The 21,763-nt window shown below is 42.1% G+C and overlaps 2 pseudogenes; one reads left to right on the top strand and one right to left on the bottom strand.

The window, feature by feature from the left end:
• Positions 1–18,402: 18,402 nt before the first annotated feature.
• Positions 18,403–18,972, bottom strand: LOC105534540 (annotated as a pseudogene).
• Positions 18,973–20,019: 1,047 nt separating this feature from the next.
• LOC105534543 lies at positions 20,020–20,928 on the top strand (annotated as a pseudogene).
• The last annotated feature ends 835 nt before the right edge of the window (positions 20,929–21,763 follow it).

Genomic DNA, 21,763 nt, shown 5'->3' with positions numbered 1-21,763 from the left:
TCTTTTTCTACTATTGTTTTTGCATTTTTTGACTATCAGTGAGGCTGACCACTTTTCAGGTTTATTTACATTTTTGTTCCCTGTTCTGAAAACCACTCATGTCTTTTACCCATTTCTTAATGTTTTTCTGATAAGTTTGAATGATCACTTCATATATATTTGTTATTTGGACGAAAGAAACAAATACCTACTTGACTTACCATAAGTAAAAATGGAAATTTACTCTGAGGACTTAGGAATATCTCTTATGGAGGCTACACAGAAGGATTTAATTAAGCCTCAGGAATGGACTCAGGATCAGGAACTGTGTGTTATATTGAGGTTGGGAAGTCCTCTTGATCCACATTTTGTCTGCCTGTCAGCATCATTCTGCTTATTACTATAAAATCAATTGTTACTGCTTCTTGGTCCACATGGTAGAAAATGGTCACCACCAAAGGTACCAAAGTACAACTCCACTATTCAAAAGAGCAGCCAGCAGAGGTAAGAATCCTCGACTTAATTCTAAATTTCTGGGTCAGGTGGTCAGTTGAATGAAGGTCAGATTGGACTAAGATGGCCAATTAGACTAAACCAGGTAGATAAGAGTGAAAAGGTTCCCAGTGTGACTAGCACAGTAGTGTGACTAGCACAGACGACAAAGCTGTTCTAAAAGATTCAAAATCAAGAACATTACTATGCTAACTATCATATTATATTATACATAACTATTATATTAATAATTTTAATGGTCACTGCTATACTTATGAAATGACCTTTTTCTAATGCCTTACATAAATGAGATAACTATAAATATTGAGATATTTCATCCTAATTTAGTGTGAAAGATACATTAAGGTAGTATATTTTCTCTCCAAGAGAGGTTAGACTTTGGTATCAGTTTTCACATAATTGCAGGCATAACAACTGTTGATTACAATGCTTAGTCACTGGCACAAATTCAGACTCCACTAATTAAATGGCAGCACAATTCCACTAAATTGAATAATCTAATTAAATGAATCTGGCTGGATTCGTTATAAAGTGAATTTCATATGCCAAGATGGACTATAACCTGTCAGTACAGCAGCCAAGCTTAAGCTCAAATGAACAACAGTTATGAGTAGTACACTTGTGTTGCTTTCAGGCAAAACCTCACAACAAACAATCTAACCCCCAACGACCTTTTACAGAAAGATTAATAATATCTCAATAAAAAGCTAAAACAAAATTACTCTCACTAAATAGTTATTACACTATAAATAAGCCAAAGCTTTTCCTTGGCGGGGAAGGCAGATGGTAAGGAGCAGGCAGAACAAGGGGTGAACAGCAGTAGGCTAATTTTAGCAAGGCATCTGAGTTTTATCAATCTCCAAACCTCAGTGGTTTCTGACACTGTGATGGATATCAAATCTGGGTACCCAAGGGACCTTAGAGAACATCAGAGATAAAAGGGAGCTTAGAGATCAAGATCACCTCAGCTTCCATTCTGACCTGGGGCAGCCCTGAGTCTCAAATGCCCCTACTCAAGCAAACTTTTTGGCTTCTCAATAATCTACCCATCTTCCTTTCTACTCAGTCTAACTTCTCCTGCAATTATAAGTATCATACTTTTTTTGGATCTCTCTGTCTTACCCAATCCATCTTTGGGTTGGATTCTCTGACCCTGGAACAAGTGCTGCTTCCCTGATTTCTATTCTAGGCACTAACACTGTATTTAAAATGAGCACTTTGTTATCAGTGCTTGACCAGTCTGGGTCTGTCTCCCATCCCTCCTTGGCCTGACCAGCGTGGCAGTGCTCATGAGTGCAGCTGCCACCTTCAAGCACTGCACAACAGCTGCTGCCTCATTCCTCATATGATGGTTATTAACGTCTTGCATATGTCCCCAAATTCTCCCTTTTTGACTGCTCTGTGAAGACAGATCTGGGACCTTTAAATATTTTTCCTTTGCTGACTGGCACTGAAGAGGAAACTAGAGGACACTAGAGAGACACTGACAGAGGAAAAGATTTTGCTTCCGGTTTTGGGTGTGTTCACTTCGCAGGCTCCTATTGCATAGATATAGATGGCTTCTCCAGCACCAGGCTCTAGCTGTGTTGGTAGTTTTTGCAGTGCTTCTTTAGCTTCTGCCTGAGTTCTTTTAGAAACATGAGAGTCCCATACTTCAAGAAGCAGTCTATTAGGGAACAGCCAGAATGGATACAAAAATTTTCTTAAACTGAGCTGAACTCTGCCTACCTATTCTGCTCTATCTTGGGAGTAATTTCCTTGCTCAGAAGCAACACAGAATGACAGCCTTCTTTCACATGATACCATCTCAGATATTTGAATACAAATATCTTGCTTTTCCTTAGCTTCCTTTTCACTAGATTAAAAATACGCAGCCCCAGTCAGGCATAGTGGCTCACAGCTGTAATCCCAGCATTTTGGGAGGCAGAGCCAGGAGTTCAACACCAGTTTGGCCAACATGGTAAAACTCCGATTGTACTAAAAACACAAAAATTAGCCGGGCATGGTGGTGGCGCGCCTGTAATCCCAGCTTCTTGGGAGGCTGAGGCAGGAGTATCACTTGAACCTGCGAGGTAGAGGTTGCAGTGAGCTGAGATTGTGCGACTGCAATCCAACCTGAGCAACAGAGCGAAACTCTGTCTCAAAAAAAAGAAAAGAAAAAAAAAAAGAAAGAAAAAATTCAGCCCTTTTAATCATCTCCTACAAGAACTCTCAACATCTTAATCATCTTCTGAATGCACCTCCCTCTCCAGCTTTATCAGTGTTCTTTGTAAAGTATTGCCCCAGTAACAAAACACAATGCCCTTGATGCAGTCTGACAATCAATGTGACAATCCCAATATAATGAAATGGAACTGTTTCTTGCTGTAATCAGATGCTGCACTTCTCTTCAATTAGTTAGGAGCCATACTAGCTTCTAGAATCCATCATTCATGAGTGGATCAACGGAAACTCCCAGATCCCATGTACAGAACTACCAAGCCAGTACTCACTCATCCTGTACATACTTTTCTCCCCCATTAAGAGAAACAACCTTTTCCTAGCATTGCTAAATCAGTTTTGTTCCTATTACTCTTTTTTTTTTTTTTTTTTTGAGACAGAGTCTCACTGTGCTACCCAGGCTGGAGTGCAGTGGCGCAATCTCCACTCACTGTAAGCTCCGCCTCCCGGGTTCACACCATTTTCCTGCCTCAGCCTCCCGAGTAGCAGGGACTACAGGTGTCCGCCACCACGCCCGGCTAATTTTTTTGTATTTTCAGTAGAGATGGAGTTTCACAGTGTTGGCCAGGATGGTCTCAATCTCCTGACCTCATGATCTGCCTGCCTCAGCCTCCCAAAGTGCTGGGATTACAGGCGTGAGCCACCGTGCCCAGCCTGTTGCTAATACTCTTAAAGCAATGGTTAATATGTGCTTACTAAGCCCAGATTAGTCTGGTGCAGTGTGGGATGAGAATAATAAGACTCCAGAAAAAGACAATTCCACAGGACCTACAATGATATTTTACGTTTTGACACTGCTGGGCACAGGTACAGTTCATAATGTTTATATCAGTAATAATATTAAATACTTCCAATACTACATATATGTACATATTATAAATAGCACTTCAGACAACTCATTAATTGAAGCCTTACTAATGTTCCACAGACAATACACAGAGTGACTAGTTCAAGAAATATATATGTTGCTATGGCAATCTAGCCATTTCATTCTATAAAACAATAATTATATTGCAGTAGTATGAAAAGCTATTAAACATTTCTAATATCTCAAAGTTATGCATTTGAAACTGATCAATAGTGACATCCAAATCTGACAAATTAAAAAACCATGTATATAAGTCAAAAGTGACGTGATTAATAACATGACTTCATTATAGGATGTCATGCTAATAAATCTCTTTCTAAATATACCCTGAACTAGCGTGAATTAGTCTCAGTTATATTACATACTAAGACACATTTTATTCTAAGATACAGCTAGTTAACATCTTTCAACTATCCTAAATATCTAAGATTTCCTGTTTTCAGAACATATTTATAACAAGCTTGTCTATAAAATGCTACTAAAACATACTAGATATGCATAATACTTTTAATAACTTTTATTATTGTTCATTTAGCTATCAATCATCAGAATTCCTCTAAAGTAAGTCCTCCCTAAAACCATATCGTCGGCGTCTTTTCTCAGCTATATTTATTTTCTTCCTTATCAGATGTCATTGCATAAACTTCAGTTCTGGCCTCAAATTCTAATTTAACCATTATAATGTATTTCTCTCTCTTCCTTAGTGTGTAAGTGTACAAGACTATATCCTTTTCTATTATGGTACAGCCTGGAGGGCAGCTTAAAATGAACCCAATAAGGTGTCAGATGTTCCTGTTCTAGCTCAAATTACTTTTTACGTTTTTCAGAGAGAAATAAAGTTTCCTCGTAAATATCTATTGCTGAGGAACACTCATAAGTGAGGCTCAATAGTGTCTTGGAAATTCAGTGACCCCCAAAACAAAACTACCCTGTTTCTGGACAAGGGGACTGTGGCAGATATAACTAAACATCTGCTAGAATACATTCTTCCTTTTCCCACAGTAATGAAGTTTTAGCTAGAATGTGGTTCCTGGCCAGGACTACATATCTTAGCCTTCTTGAAGCTAAATGTGGCCATGTGACATATTCAATAAAATGCTCAGTGGAACACAAACACAAGATATGTAACACTCCAGGCCTAGGCCATAACATCTTGCAAGACTCAAACATCCTCTGTGCACTTTTGCTTTTGGAAGTCACATGTAGAAGATGACAAGGAACAGGTCAGCTGTTCCTGAATGACTGTGTGGAGCAGAGCTACTGTTTGACCTGTAGAGTTCATTGCAGAACCATTTCCTAAGAGGGAAAAAACTGGCTTTAACAATAGCTGGGCGCGGTGGCTCATGCCTGCAATCCCTGCATTTTGGGAGGCCAAGGCAGGTGGATCACCTGAGGTCAGGAGTTGGAGACCAGGGCAACCAATGTGGTGAAACCCTGTCTCTACTAAAAATACAAAAATTAGCTGGGCGGGGTGGCATGTGCCTGTAGTCCCAGCTACTCAGGAAGTTGAGACAGGAAATTTGCTTGAACCTGGGAGGCAGAGGTTGCAGTGAGCCAAGATTGCACCACTGCACCCCAGCCTGGGTGACAGAGTGAGACTCGGTCTCAAATAAATAAATAAATAAATAAATAAGGTTTAATCATTGGGTCCTTTGTTTCAGCGGCACAGCTTACTCTGAACAAGAAAGATATACAAAATTTGTTTCTTAAAAAATGGTTTGGGGAAGGAAAAAGAAGGAAAAACATACACATACTAAGTTCTAATATTGGGCTAGATGAAAGATACCCATGGTTTAATGATTCCAAAGAGAAACAAACCTATTGGAATAAACACTTGTGCCAATGCACTGCCTTGAACGTTCCTTACCCAAGCCTTTTCTTTTTCACCCATCATGTCACTTCTCCCATAGGAAATGCAACTCACTACTGACTCTGATTCTTCCCTTGACTTCAGACAGGAATTCGTTCCACATCTTAGTCCTAGCATTCCCATTCTCTTCCTTCTCTCATACTTGCCAGGCATTGTGGCCTCATGGTTAGGTATAAGGCTCACACAGAAAACTGCTGAAATCTCTACGTATCTTTACATTCCTCCTGTTTTTCCATTGTATCCACTCCTGTTATTCCAGCTCCATGTACAATAATCATGACTTCGTGATTGGTCCTTATTAACGTACTCACTTATCTCATCCCACTACACATATACAGGATTGCTACATCTAAATTAGTCCTCTAGCATAACATCTGTATTAGCACTTCCAAAATCTTGATATTGAGTCTATAGACCAGAGGCTGGCCAAAACTGCAGCCTATGGGCCAAATCTTGTCTGTGACCATTTCTGAAAATAAAGTTTATTGGAACACAACCATGCTTATTCATTTATGTACTATTTATAGCTGCTTTTGCACTACAATGGCAAAGCTGAGTAGTTCGGACAGAGGCCAAAGGCCACCAACAGTGAAAATGTTCACTATTTGGACCTTTATCAGAAAAGTTTACCAACCTCTGATAGAGACCAACATCTTTTCTCATAAAGACAATGATAGCTATCTCCTTATACCTCATTAGTTTAGCACTAGGACAAGTACCTGTTTTAGCAGAATAAGAAATAAGAAGATACACATGCCCAAAGATATAAAAGATACAGCACTTGATCTTCGAGATTACAATGTACAGAGAAAGAGAAGGTACATGGGGGGATGCAGGCACGTTGGTAAGCTCAATACACAAAAAGCCCTAATACAAGGGAGTACAGAAGTACCAAATGATCAGCAAAAAGAATAAACACTATATGGAGATAGAAGAAGGAAAGATGATTTTCATCTAGGTAATCAGGAAAGGCTCTATTTGTGGAAGCAGTGATGTCAAAGCTGGATTTTTAACCAGAAATAGTATGGGTGAGTGGCAGGCCAAGAGAGCATGAGACAAAATGTTATGCTCTATAACATGCGTTACATCTCCTCTTCTATTTCAGGTTTGACCATGGATAAGCATTCTTGGAGCTTCTGTAGTATTGCTTCCTGACAGCCTCCAACAGCATTCATCTCACAATGTCTCAATCTATTTAGAAACTTTTGGTTGGCTGATCAGCCGCTGAACAAGATAAGGCACAGGCAGAGCTGCTGTAACACAGAGACCTGGCCAGGAGCAGTGGCTCACACCTGTAATCGCAGCACTTTGGGAGGCCGAGGCAGGCGAATCACCTGAGGTCAAGGGTTCGAGACCAGCCTGGCCAACATGGGGAAACCCCATCTCTACTAAAAATACAAAAATTAGCCGGGCGTGGTGACGGGCACCTGTAATCCCAGCTACTTGGGAGGCTGAGACAGGAGAATCGCTTGAACCCAGGAGGCAGAGGTTGCAGTGAGCCGAGATCGCGCCACTGCACTCCAGCCTGGGCAACAGAGCGAGACTCCATCTCAAAAAAAAAAAAAAAAAAAAAAAAAGGATAGCCAAGAAAATACTTATATGCCAGGCAGTCCTTCAAGAATTTACGTTTTGTTAAATTTTGTTAATTAGGCCTTTTAAAAATCCTGATATGAAAGTATATCTGAAATAAAACAATTAATCAAAATATGATTTGAGACTACTGTTCACAGCCAGGTGCACTGGCTCAGGCCTGTAATCCCAGCACTTTGGGAGGCCGAGACAGGTGGATCACGAGGTCAGGAGATCAAGACCATCCTAGCTAACACGGTGAAACCCCGTCTCTACTAAAAATACAAAAAATTTGCCGGGCATGGTGGCGGGCACCTGTAGTCCCAGTTACTCGGGAGGCTGAGGCAGGACAATGGCGTGAACCCGGGAGGCAGAGCTTGCAGTGAGCCGAGATCGCGCCACTGCACTCCAGTCTGGGAGACAGAGCCAGACTCCATCTCAAAAAAAAAAAATAAAAAAAAAAGACTACTGTTAACTTTTAATAGAAAATGTAACATGTATAAAGGTTCTTTTTGTTAACTGTTAAAAAATCTTCAATTATTCAAAGCTCATGGCACAAAAAGTAGACAAGAATGCTTCAGGTTTTCCCCCTAGATTAAGTGGAGAAGAGGAAATTGCGAAGATAAAACCTGAACAAAACACATCATTAAGGAACTTTATATACTATTTTGTTCTTTGTCATCTATCCATTCATTCATTTGTTATGTACCTACTGTGCCAGGGCAGAGGTGATCACAAATGGAGAAGAAACAGTTCCGACCACAGATTGCTGAGAGTCCAGGTAGGAAAGTCATACAAGCACAACTAACTATAATGTGTGGTCAAATGATGTAAGTTCTGTAAGTATTGTGGGGCTGAAAAACAAAGTATAATTGAATCTGCCTGCAGAGATCTGAAGAGACCTCATGAAAACTGAAGAGGGGTCAGTGGGGAGGTGGGGGTTGGCTACTGAAACTCAGTCTTGAAAAAAGAGTAGACGTCAGGAGGGTGAAGAAGAGGGGTAAAGGCAGAGAGAGGCACTACCGTGCCTATAATCCCGCCACAAAGGCCGGCTAATTTTTTGTATTTTAGTAGAGACCGGGTTTGGTTTCACCATGTTGGCCAAGACAGTCTTGATCTCCAAAAACAAACAAAATGTCTAACAAAGGAGAGAGCCCCACAGGAATACATACAGTACCACGCAGAGTCAGAGAAAAAACAAGAAGGACTTATCAAAAAGAATAATGCCTTCTTCCTTCCTCAGCACAGGAACAGGGCATTCATTATTTACTGTTATGCCCAAGAGGTTGAAAATAAGCAAATTCATCTTTAGGTTCCAGAAATGTGATTTGGGCAATGCATTCATTATAAACAGTTATATATGCAGTTGAATATAATACCACCTGTGTCCACAGTACTTTTTTTTTTTTTTTTTTTTTAGACAGAGTCTCGCTCTGTCGCCCAGGCAGCAGTGCAATGGGACCATCTTGGCTCACTGCAACACCTGCCTTGTGTCTCAAAAAAGCCATCTACTCTTCAACCAATTCTCCTGCCTCAGCCTCCCGAGTAGCTCGGATTACAGGTGCCTGCCACCGCACCCAACTGATTTTTTGTATTTTTTAGTAGAGATGGGGTTTCACCATATTGGTCAGGCTGGTCTTGAACTCCTGACCTCGTGACCCACCTGCCTCGGCCTCCCAAAATGCTGGGATTACAGGCGTGAGCCACCACGCCTGGCCCACAGCACTTTCTAAAAAAAAAAAAAAGTAAAGGAAAAAAGCAGACCTAATCATCTACTCAATCTAGTAAATATTGTAAGATCCTCAGGAAGAACTCATATTTGTGGGGTGACCCTTGCCAGCCTTCAAGATTTTCCTCTCTAAAGTTTACCACAACAAAGCTTTGCAAACCTGTCAGTTTCTTGATATGAGGGTCAATGTTTTATGTCATTTCGTATTTCTGCTTACAGGCTATATGCATTTTCTTTTTTTTTTTTTTTTTTTGATACAGAGTCTTGCTCTGTCGCCAGGCTAGAGTGCAGTGGTGCAATCTCAGCTCGCTGCAACCCCGCCTCTCGGGTTCAAGTGATTCCCCTGCCTCCGCCTCCCAAGTAGCTGGGATTACAGGCACGTGCCACCATGGGGGCTGGTTAATTTTTTGTATTTTAGTAGAGACCGGGTTTGGTTTCACCATGTTGGCCAAGACGGTCTCGATCTCCTGACCTCGTGATCTGCCCACCTTGGCCTCCCAAAGTGCTGGGATTACAGGCGTGAGACACTGCGCCCGGCCGGCTATATGCATTTCAAGTCTAGGCCCGTATCTTGCCTCTCTTTCACTGTTCCCTATTTCTTGCCCTCAAATCTATTCAAAAAAATTATCTTCAATAGATCTTGTTTATCATGTAGATTTCATAGATCATTTCTCATCAATATTGTGAATCCTGAACTGAAATCTATTCCCTAAAGAGCTGCCAAAATACAAACCTGGTCTGCAATACTTGTGGTGAACCTGTAATTAAGGTAAAAATTACATAAAATCAACACCATTTGGAAGTTTATGAAACAGGAAACTCTCAGAGCAAATGGATTTATAGGGCTTGGTAGTTGATGCAAACTATACTTAAACTCAGGTGGGGATGAGGTAGCAAGGAAATAGGAAGATTCAGAGCAGGTGAGGGCAGCAGGAAGAAAAGAGGAATCTATTTCCATAAGTGAGGAGCGTGAGTAACTTCAGTACTACCACCTTTCTTTAAGAGAGAACTATAGCATCAAAATTAGATTCTTACAGCAACGCCATGCAACACAATCAGTATGTATTGAGCACCTTCGATGGGCAAAACAGCAAAAAGACAACGTGAACAAGAAAGACACTGGTCTGCCACACTTCCACAATGAACTACTTAGAATATATTTGTTCAAATATTAAGGAGTTGATTTTTATTTAAAACCTTATTTATGCATTACTTTTTTCCCGTTCAAAGATGCTTCTGGAAAAATGGGTGATGACTAGAGGAAAATGAAGGTAGAGAAGATGAAACTATGAGTACTGTAAATACATAACATGCATGGCATAGGTCTTTCACATTTGTTAGAGGTGGGTCAAAAATCTGATCCTCAGCGTTCTGACAGCCATTGCATAACAACACCACTGCCTATACTCTTCACTGCCTGTATAATGTACCCTGCATCTGCTCTGGAGAAACCCAACTATTCTAATACTAAGACCAGACAGCAATTTCTTCCATGGGTCCTCTTAATGGGTACCTTTTAACTGACTACCGTGTTTCATCAACCTCTTTTTTAAAAGGTATATGCCAATGTGGAAAATTTAGTGAAAACATTTGGGTGAAGGATCCTGTGCTACAAATTAAATACACAGCTCACAGAACAGAGAGCTGGTATGTGTTTAAAAAAAAAGGAAAATTAATACTGTTAAAGTAAATGGGATTAAAAAAGATTCTTCTAGAATATGGCTGAGATAATGCTGTTTTGCTTATTACCTAATGGTTGATAACTTGTAGGATAACCTAAGAGGTCTATTATATAATGGTTTTAGGATTCTGAAGATAATCCTGAATAAGATTTCACAGATAAAAACACTGATAACAGAATGAAGCATTAGAGAGAGACTTACTCTAATTCATTATGATATGCGAACCCCATCAAATAAATTTTCTTTTCTTTTTTCTTTTCTTTTTTTTTTTTTTTTGAGACAGGGTCATGCTCTTGTTGCCCAGGCTGAAGTGCAATGGTGTAACACAGTTCACTGCAGCCTCAACCTCATGGGTTCAAGCGATCCTTCCACCTCAGCCTCCTAAAGTAACTGGGACTACAGGCAGGTACACACCACCATGCCTGGCTAATTTTTTGTGTTTTTTGTTTGTTTGTTTGTTTGTTTGTTTTTGTAGAGACAAGGTCTCACTATGTTGCCCAGGCTGGTCTCAACCCTGTGGGCTCAAGTGATCCTCCTGCCTTGGCCAACCAAAGTGCTAGGATTACAGGCATGAGTCACTGTGCCCAGCCAAGTTTCAATTTCTTTTGAAAGGAAAAACAGTGGCCAGGCACGGTGGCTCACACCTGTAATCCCAGCACTTTGGGAGGCTGAGGAGGGCGGATCACGAGGTCAGGAGATCGAGACCATCTTGGCTAACACGGTGAAACCCTGTCTCTACTAAAAATACAAAAAATTAGCCGGGCGAGGTGGCGGGTGCCTGTAGTCCCAGCTACTCGGGAGGCTGAGGCAGGAGATTGGTGTGAACCCGGGAGGCGGAGCTTGCAATGAGCCCAGATTGCGCCACCGCACTCCAGCCTGGGCAACAGAGCGAGACTCCCTCTCAAAAAATAAATAAATAAAATAAAAGAAAGGAAAAACAGTTATTACAACCACTAAGTAAAACTACCACTCTATTGACTGCCAAAGATCATAAAAGATAATTTTTCAATCATTAAGACTATTCTGACATTGACAATACTTTGTTCAATGGTATATTTAGATTTCCCTGGTAAAACAACAAAATAGCAATTTTAGGGATGAAAAGGATTTTTAAGATCAGTTAGACATATCTCTTTGTTTTGGGAAGGTGACAAAATAGGCCCAAATATACTGAATGACTTCGGCTAAGTTCACAGAGCTAAGTGGTGGTAGGGCCAGGCTGGCAGGCATTCACGTGTCGCATTGCTAGCCTAACACCAACCAAATTAGTTGCTCACTTCTATTCCATGACCCAAACACATTTAGTTTACATAGCAGATGTTAGTTAGATTAATCAATATTTAGCTCAAGGTTTGCTACCTTAGTTTCACAGGTACCTCATTCAACAAATATCTCTCTGCCAAGACACAAATGATTTCCTAGCTTATAATTTGCTGTAAAACAGCACTAATACCATTTAATCATAATAACAAAAAAGCAAAAAAAAAAAAAAAAAACAAACACTAATACTTAAGTGCTCTAAAGGTGGTAATATTTAATATTTAATAGACAAGCTGGTCTAGCATTACTTTGAGATAAAAGCATCAATGTCTTTTCCATAGTGTAAATACAATCGCCAACACACGACCAATTGCTCTCCTCAGGAGAGGACTCTGAAGCTAGTTTTATAGAATAGAATACAATGCACCAACTGCAAATACAAGAGATAGTAGGAACATGTCAAACAAGAACGATATGTTCATTAAATTAAAAAGATGAAAACAATTTCTAAATTGACATTTTGTGGTGGAATTTAAACATCCATATGCTTTGTTTCTAGAAGTTAAAAAAAGCACACTCGATACTTAAGCTGCTCTGCAAAGTGCTTGATGTAAAAAATTTTTAAACATAGCTTATGAAGGGACTCAAATGCTGTATTGGGGACATGAAATCGTATCAGGGAGTTTTCTCAATCTAAGTAGCAGAAAACCCGAATTAAGAAAGGCACATTTAAGCAAGGGCTTTCTGTTTAGATGTAATTCACCAAGCACCACAGTTACTCAAAGCTGAGTCCTTGTGCACAGAAACATCAGCAGGAGCCATGGATTGCCCTGACAACCACTCAGCTAGAGTGCTGACAAGCAGAGATGCTGCCACCGGAACGCGATTATGGCCACCAGGCCATGCCTTGCCCAAAGATAATACAATATGTTCTTGCTCTACTACACTTCAGACTAAATGTGTTCTTTAAAAAACAATTCTGTATATCCATGTCAACAAACTGTTTTTTTCCCCTCACCCAGAAGACACTAGCAGACAATTGCTCACATACAATATGAAGGATGAGAATTGTGTATTTTTCAAAGTTATTAAATGCTCTTATAAGGCACACTCATAGAAGTGTGAAAAACTTCAGAAAGACCAATTATAGTTGGGAACACTTATCTGAAATACTGCTTATGACAAGTCCTTGCAAGCTAAGATTTTATGAGCTGTCAGGTCACAAACGGAGTTTTTCTAGCTGCTTCACAGGCTCTAGGGGTGTGAATGTTTATGGGAAAAATATATAGAAATAAAACTTGCCTTTAGCTACAGGACGTTTCATAACAAGTGGGAAAACCACAAAAGAGTGAAACCTTAGAATGGAAAATGTCCGGATAGCCAGGTAATTTGATTAGCAGAAAATGGTTTAGTAGTCCTAGTTAAACTCCTAAAGAGCCAGAATATTTCTATCGGTTTCCTCATGGTAAAATTTAAAAGCTGCATATAAAGCAGCAGCATTTCCACTTCTCAGGTTCTGAAAATTGTCTTTATAGCTGGACAGTTGGCTTAAAACAAAAATTTGCAAGTTAGAAACATTCAAACATAAGGCTTCTTACGATGATTCCTAACTACTGTTTCCCTGTTATTAGGTCTAATAAGCCCGATGGTACCATTTTCTTTTAAAAGGGTATCCACATTCCTGCTGAGGTATGCAATGGCACCACCCTAGATAGCATCAGATGGGAAATATGGAGAAAAGGGATTGGAGTTGGTAATTTGAGAAAGAGCAGCGAGTCGCGGGATCCATAAAAATGCTACTCAACGTATTAAATGGACTTAACAGAAAACACTTGGGGCTGGTCGCGGTGGCTCACGCCTGTAATCCCCGCACTTTGTGGGGGGCCGATGGGGGCGGATCACAAGGTCAGGAGTTCGAGACCAGGCAGTCTGGCCAACATGGTGAAACCCGGTCTCTACTAAAAATACAGAAATTAGCCGGGTGTGGTGGCGAGCGACTGTAATCCTAGCTACTGGGGAGGCTGAAGTAGGAGAATCGCTTGAACCCAGGAGGCGGAAGTTGCAGTTAGCCGAGATCACGCAACTATACTCCAGTCTGGGTAACAGTGCAAGACTCCGTCCAAAATAATAATAATAATAATAATAATCTGTGTTTAAAATGGTGTGTGAAAGAGGTTCCTTGTATTGGGTTGTTTTAATGTTTGGTATATCTTTGACTATGAAATGCAACACTTACAGTAAAAGTAACAATCTTTAAAAGTGTAAAAAGCCCATCTCCCCAATGACTTTATAAGTCTACCATTTTACATTTTAGGGAGTTTGCTCCTTTTCTTACATGTAGTAACAACATGGCCTTCCTCATTCTCTTTCAAACATTCCGGGAATTAATTTTCTAAATGCATTTAATCCTTTGGTCACAAACTCAATGAAAAGGAAAAAAAAGAACGCACTTAAATATTCCCTGCATCAATTGAAACTGAAGCCCTGAGCCAGTTGGAGGAAAAGGGGGGGAAGGGAAAAAAAAGAACAAAATAAACAGGAAGTGAAAGTGACAAGAGAATCACACTGCTTACTTTTGGCTTTTAAACCTTCAACAATCTGAAACTAATCTAACAGCCTAGGGGAGGAACAAGCTAAAACTCAGAAAACAGCTCCCTCCCCCACCACACACACCCTGAAGGCTTTTTTTAAAGGCTGTCTTTCCTCATCTGGGTCAGAGTTTGCGCTCCCGGGCTCCTGTCAGGCTCCATCGCAATCCTAGTTAAACTCAAGTTTCCGAGTTTCCCCCTCTTGTCTTTTTTGGTGCACATTCAGTCTCTCCTCCTCCTTCAAGCCACGGTTCTCCACAGACCACAATACAACGGTGTCAGGCCAACTGTTACTCACCAGCCCACACTCATGATTCACCCGTCTCTCTGGTGTCTGAACAAAACGCTAGTTTTTCTTCCCTCTGGGAAAGGGAGGTGCTCCCAGATTTCAGGATGGAAATTTCACTCTTCTGCGACCGTCCACACCCGGGACGGTCACTGCCCGGTTCAACGTTTTCGGGCTCCTTAGGGGCTCCGGCACTGATCACCGAGAGGGAACCGGCCCCGCGGCGCAGCGGCTTTGGAAACTTGCTCCTGCCCGGGGGCTGCAGCCCAGAAACTGCCTCCCAGGTTATTCTGCTGCTCCCAGGCCGAAGTCTGAGTCTGCTCCCAGCCTCATCTCGGCCCGGGTGAGGCGCCCCCAGCCGCGGCGCTCCGGCTTCACCTTTCCCGGGCCCGCATTCCTGACCTCAGCCCTGGCCTCCGTGACCCACGTCGGCTGCCCAGCCACCACCTGTCGGGACCGCCCCGCGCGCGGAGCCCGGCAGCCAGCAAAACGCAGTCGGCCGCTTGGCTTTTGCTCCCGCCAAAGTTGTCCAACGAAAACTTTGCACCCGCCTACTCCGGACCCCACGGCCCCGCACCCGCTCTTACCTGGGGCGGCGGCGGCAGCGGCCACGGGCGCGCTGGGCCCCAGGTGCCAGGGGTTGGCAGCAGCCGCGCGCGCCACGGCCAGAGGCCCCTCGGGAGCATCCTCCCGCCCGGGCGCGCAGCTCCCGCAGGCGTCACCCGCGCATCCTCCCTCAGCCGGGTTCCTCGTCAGCGCCCGGCGGCTCCGAGCTGTGGGCGCTCCCGCCCCGCGCCTCCCCGCCCAGCCTGCTCGCTTAGCGCGCCGCGGCTCCAGCTGGGGCGGGCTCACGGGAGGGTGTGTCCTTGTTTCCACTTGTCGGCTCTCTACGCATCCGGGCGCAAGGCTGTTTTCTTTCCTCCGACCAAAAAAGAAAAAAAAAAAAGAAAAAAGAAAAGAAAAGAAAAAAAGAGCGGGAGCCAGAGAGCGAACCACCCTCTGCATCTTAGGTGTCGAGGGCCCCCTCCTCCTCCAGCAGAAGCCCCTCTGGAATGAACAGCAGCAGGCGTCGCACACCTTGCGACCTCCAGATTTTAAAACTCGCTGTTAATTCCCGGCGCTGCGTGCTCTGAGCGCCGTCTTCTCCATCCGACCCGCACGGGGAGAGAAGTGGGGGATGAGAGGAAAAGAGCGTCCAGCATCTGGAGGGGGCAGGGCCGCTCAGGAAGTTGGTCTTCCCCACCGAGCTTGGAGAAGACAGAGCGAAGCAGGTCGGCCGAGGGCCCCCACCTCTACAACCTCCAAGGCCTCCGCCCAGGGCTGTAGCGCCCGGCCCCTGCTCACTGGCGAGCACGGTGTCAGGCGGGCAGCCCCGGGCCTACCCCTGCGGAGGTTTGTAGTTCACGGTATAGTGACCCAAACCCGAGCTTTTTGGGAAAGTATCCCCCACAGAATTGACTTCTCTTTTGAAGCATCTTTTTAATTGAAGAAGCTTCGGAACCGGAATTGAGTTCTTCTGACTACTGGGAAATCGAATACTTTGAGACTCCTTATTTTTGAAAAAAAAACACCAAAGGCATTTAAGAGCAACCTAAACCAAGCTTTCGCACAGCTAGCTTACAGTAGGGTTGTTAGATAAAATATAGGATGCCCAGTTAAACTTGAATTTTAGATACAAATAGTGTTTTAGTATAAGTATGTCCCAAATATTGCATGGGTCACATTTGTTCTTTTAAAAATGAAGTATCTGGGATATACTAAATTATTTGGTGTTTATCTGAATTCAAATTTAACTGGGCACCCCGCATTTTTATCTCCTGAATCAGTAAGAGGCTTCAGTTAATGAATCAAAGTTGGCAAACATGCAACAAGTGGCAAATCACTCCTGGCGGTCTCCTTTCCTTATTGAAAAGAGAAAGAATCGCAAGTTTCTACGATAGTAAAAAACTTCATCACCATTAAAGACTGATTCACCTGTGTTCACTTAGCGTCTGTCTTTCAAAATACAGTTGCCCTAGATGGAGAGTGACACATTAAACTTTAAGTTCATATGGGAAGGTAAATTACCTTACCTGAATCTTTTCCTCCTATTAGCTAGTGCTCCAAGTAAAAGAAACGTGTATTTTTTTGTTTTTGTTTTTTGTTGTTGTGAAGGGTTTTTGTTTAATAGATCTGAAAAGAATGCCTATACAAAGAATTGACATGAGAAAGCATTTATTCAACACTCATGAGCTAGGTTCTGAAAGGTGTAAAAAATTACCTAAACATTTTTAGAAATTGGAAACTACAACTAAAACTGATAAAAATCCCTATTAACATTTATGAAGAATCTCGATAAGAGTCTTTCCACAATTTTTATTAAACCAGAGAGCCGGCCAGGCGCGGTGGCTCACGCCTATCATGCCAGCACGCACTTTGGGAGGCTGAGATGGGCGGATCACAAGGTCAGGAGTTGAAGACCAGCCTGAGCAACATGGTGAAACCCTGTGTCTACTAAGAACACAAAAATTAGCCCGGCGTGGTGGAACGCGCCTGTAGTCCTGGCTACTCGGGAGGCTGAGGGAGGAGAATTGCTTGAACCCGGGAGGCAAAGGTTGCAGTGAGCCGAGATCGCACCACTGCACTACAGCCTGGGGCGTAGACTATGTCTCAAAAAAAAACCAGAGAGCCTCATCTGGCGGCTCTTGGGTTCCTCATCTGCGAAGCAGAAGTGAGGGGATTCCCCTGACCTCATGTTGTTAAGTGTTCTATCCATCCCCACTACACCCCAGCTTCTTCATGAAGCAGGTCTCCATCCTTGTAACTTGAGAGGCTGTGAATCATTCTATAGATATCGGTCTTCACATTCCCTCTACATACCAGGTCTTCAGCTGCATTCTAGAAATATCATATACTATTGATTGCAAATCTATAATAAGCAATATAAGACAATGACTGACGGGGAAAAATGTTTTTTAAATTACAAACTCAATCCACTTGTTGCATTTCAAAAGTGCAATACTTTTCTTTATTCATCAGTGAAAGGAGTTAGAAATTAACTTCCCCAAAAATCAGCAACTGGCAAACAAATTTCCTTGAAAGTCACAGTCACGTATTTAGTGCATCCCTGAAAAGAACAGGGGCAAGACAATTTCCACCCACTTTCATGAGTTTCATCAAATACTGAGCCTACTCAAGGGTGGAGAGAAAGGGTGACTTTCAAAAAGGAGTATGTTATTAAATAAGGCATTTACTATATTCTTTCCTAAAAGCACCCCATATAGGGAACATGTTTTTTAAGCTAGATCTAAGAAGTCGAATATGGAATCAATCCATGCTGCTCTTTTTAAGGACTAACCACTGGTTAATGAATCAAAAAAAAAAAAAAAAAAAAAAAAAGAAAGAAAGAAAGAAAGAAAAGAAAAAGGACTAAAAAACAAACCCTACAAACACTCCTCCTCCAAAAAAGAGAAAAAATAAAACCCCACTAAGATGTCCCAGATTACCCTCCAGAATGGACTCAGGGAGCAGCTTCCACAATTCCGATTAGTCTGTTACACAGTCATCACAAGCATGCCTTGCTTTTAAGTAAAAACAGAATTGTTTTTTGAAACGAAAACCAAAAATGAGTACTGATCACTTTTCTAACAATACACAATTACTCAGAATTAACTAGTATTGGGAGGGAGAAGGGGGCCATACCTATAATCCCTGTCTCACAGGGATGCGTGTGGGTTGGTGCAGGGTATCTGTCATTATTGCAGAAATGCATTTTAATGTTTAATCTTTGGTTTGATTTAAACATTGCTTTTAGTATGATGCCTACACCAGCTGTGCAGAAAGGGCTCTGGAGAGATGTTCACAGCAGCATAGGCCTGCAGCTCCTCTTCAGTTCTGGAGGCTCCAGGTCAGCCAATATTGGTTTGTCCAATCCATTCTTTAGGACTTGCTGTGTGGGTGCAGGACCGTCCATATACTAGACAGCCTTCAGGTTGTGGGCTGGCTTTTTGGCAGTCTCTGAAGTGATAGGCTTCTGTTTGTTTTTGGTAATTTTCTCAATAATAGACGGATCATCTCTGAGATCAATTTGGGTCATGACAAGCAAGAAAGGAGCCTTTGGGCAGTGGTGAGTTATCTCAGGCCCTCACTTTTCTTTCACACTTTAAAATGAACATGGAGAGACCACTGAGAAACAGACTAGAAATATATCTGTTGTGGGTAACTCTGCAGTTATAACCTGTCATAATCTTCTTGCCGTGCAGTATTAAAAGTCCAGGAGTATATGGCTCTGCACCAATCGTAACTGTGAATGCATAGTTGTCAAAAACAGTCTGTACCTATTAGGATGGAAATTTGTTGTGTAGGATATCAGGAGACATGTTTTACCAACAACTCCATTGACCACAACAATGCACCTAATTGTGTGCATTGTTGAAATAGTTTTGTATCCACTTTAAATATTTGAAATTTGATGTTGACCTCAGCTTCACCAGAAAAGAGTTTTATTAGGAAGAAGGGGACTGGAGAAGAGGGGGAAGAGATATCCATTTTGCAGCACAGAATCTGGCCACAAAGGTGGGATCAGCAAACTGCTGTGGGAGAAGCTCCGGACACTGCAGACAGAGCGGGTTTACCGGGGAGGCACTGTCCACAAAGTCGCTCAGCACACATAGATGTTTCGGGTGCACGACAAGCTTTCCCACAGTATATAGGACTCTTGATGAGACAAAACGATTACTCAGTGTGAGCTAGTTCATAAGTATTATATGTCACAGCCTTTTCACATTTGAATCTCTGATCTCACTTTCAAAAAACCCTTTGTAAACAGCTCTATTAAGGTATGATCTACATAACTTTGACTTATTAAAAGTTATTTTTGGCAAATTCACAGAGTTATGCAACAGTCACCACAATCAATTAGAACATTTCCATCACTCTAGAAAGATTCCTCAGGCTCATTTGCATCACTCTCCACTCTTACCTCCAGCCCCAGGCAACTACAAATCTACTTTCCGTCTCTCTAGGAAGCAAAGAGCAAGCTGAGCTGGAGACACATTTACTTTGGGTTTAGTGGGATATTTTTGTGCGGTTCATGGTCATTTCCATGTACTGTTAAGATATTGCTAGTCATGCCCATGTAGGAATGGCTTCCAGGAATACTCCTGTTATCCATTGGGCCTCCCGCTTTGATTGAATTTTAATGGTATATAGAGAAGGATATTCCTTTCCCTATTCTGCCTCCAGGTCCTGGACCTCCATTTCTAATAGAGTCATAAAGAACTCTGTACCCAAATGAGAGTACACATTATTTCAAACACATATGGATGATTCACAATGTAATGACCACATGGTAGGCCTCAAAGGGAATCTCAAAAGTGACCTTAAACTTGCTAACATATAAGCTAAGTTCATGAAATTAAATACAAGAAATTAGAGTTTTCTGCCTGCTTCCTGAAGAGCAAGAAGACTGGTGGTCTGGTTCTTGGGCTTCCCTAGCAGCATGGCCCCCAAATGCCAGTCACCCCTCCTGTCTCAAAAGAAGACACCAAGACCACCTCCTGCTCTGCAACCAGAGGAGACTTCGGCCTCTGTAGGCTTGCTGAAGAAGGGCAAAAAAGAACAGCAAGAAGCAATTGAACACATTGATAAATACAAAATGAAATAGACAGACTTAATGAACAAGACAGTGAGGAGATTTTGAAAGTAGAACAGAAATATAACAAACTCTGCCAACAATTTTTTTAGAAGAGGTCAGAATTGATCTCCAAAATCCTAAGTTTTGGGGTCACAACGTTTGGCAATCATCCACAAGTGTCTGCACTGCTGGGGAACGAAAACAAAGAGGCATTGCATTATTTGATCAGAGTTGAAGTGACAGAATTTGAAGATATTAAATCAGGTTACAGAGTAGATTTTTATTCTGATGAAAATCCTTACTTTGAAAATAAAGTTCTCTTCAAATAATTTAATCTGAATGAGAGTTAATCCATCTTCAAAGTCCACTGAAATCAAATGGAAGTCTGGAAAGGATGTGACTAAACATTTAGGTCAAATGCAGAATAAAGCCAGCAGGAAGAGGCAGCATGAGGCACCAGAGAGCTTCTTGACCTGGTTTACTGACCATTCTAATGCAGGGGCCGATGACTTAGGAGAGGACATCAAAGGTGATATTTGGCCAAACCCATTACAGTACTGCTTGGTTCCCGATATGGATGATGAAGAAACAGAACATGATGATAATGAGGAGGAGGAGGAAGGATTAGAAGACATTGATGAAGAAGGGGATGAAGATGAAGGTGAAGAAGATGATGATGAACGGGAGGGACAGGAGGATGAAAGAGATGACTAACAGAACACTGATGGATTCCAACCTTCCCCCTTTTAAATTTTATCCAGTCCCTGGGGGCAAGTTGTAGTCTGTTTTGTTTTATTTTTGCCTCTTGTGCTCAGTCGCCTTATTCTTGAGGTCTCCTTTTTCTACACTTATTTGGGGGAAATATCTTGAGCAGAATACAATGAGAAAAGAGTCTTTACCCCTTTCTGTTTGAAATTCATTGTTATCCCTTCCTGCCTGAATAAAAACTGTATGGAATCAACACCACCGAGCTCTGTGGGGAAAAAAAAAAAAAAAACCTGCTCCCTTCGCTCTGCTGGAAGCTGGAGGGTGCTAGGCCCCTGCGTAGCAGTGCATAGAATTCTAGCTTCTTGCCTCCTTTCTCTGTATACTGGGCTCAGAAAGTACACTGTGTGTCTATGTGAATATGGACAGTTAGCACTGACCAACATGTATCTATTTTCTCGTTTAAAAAAAAGAAGAAAAAAACCTTTAAAAATGGGGTTGGCTGGGTGCGGTGGCTCACGCCTGTAATCCCAGCACTTTGGGAGGCCGACGCGGGTGAATCACTTGAGGTCAGGAGTTCAAGACCAGCCTGGCCAACATGGTGAAACCCTGTCTCCACTAAAAAAATACAAAAATTATCTGGGCATGGTGGCAGGCACCTGTAATCCCAGCTACTCGGGAGGCTGAGGCAGGAGAATCGCTTGAACCCAGCAGGCGGAGGTTGCAGTGAGCTGAGATGCGGTTGGTTGTGTTAACTTCTACTTCCTGCCAGTTAGCCCTTATCTGCTTTTTTTTTCCTCCCTTAGCATTTAATCATTACCTGACATATTACATAATTTTAAAATCTGTCTCCCCCAACTGGAATGTAAGCTCCATGACA

The sequence above is a fragment of the Mandrillus leucophaeus genome, unplaced genomic scaffold, assembly GCF_000951045.1.
Source record: "Mandrillus leucophaeus isolate KB7577 unplaced genomic scaffold, Mleu.le_1.0 Scaffold1361, whole genome shotgun sequence".
Lineage (NCBI taxonomy): Eukaryota > Metazoa > Chordata > Mammalia > Primates > Cercopithecidae > Mandrillus > Mandrillus leucophaeus.
Note: the sequence above shows the minus strand (reverse complement) of the source record. Positions and strands in the feature narration are given on the sequence as shown.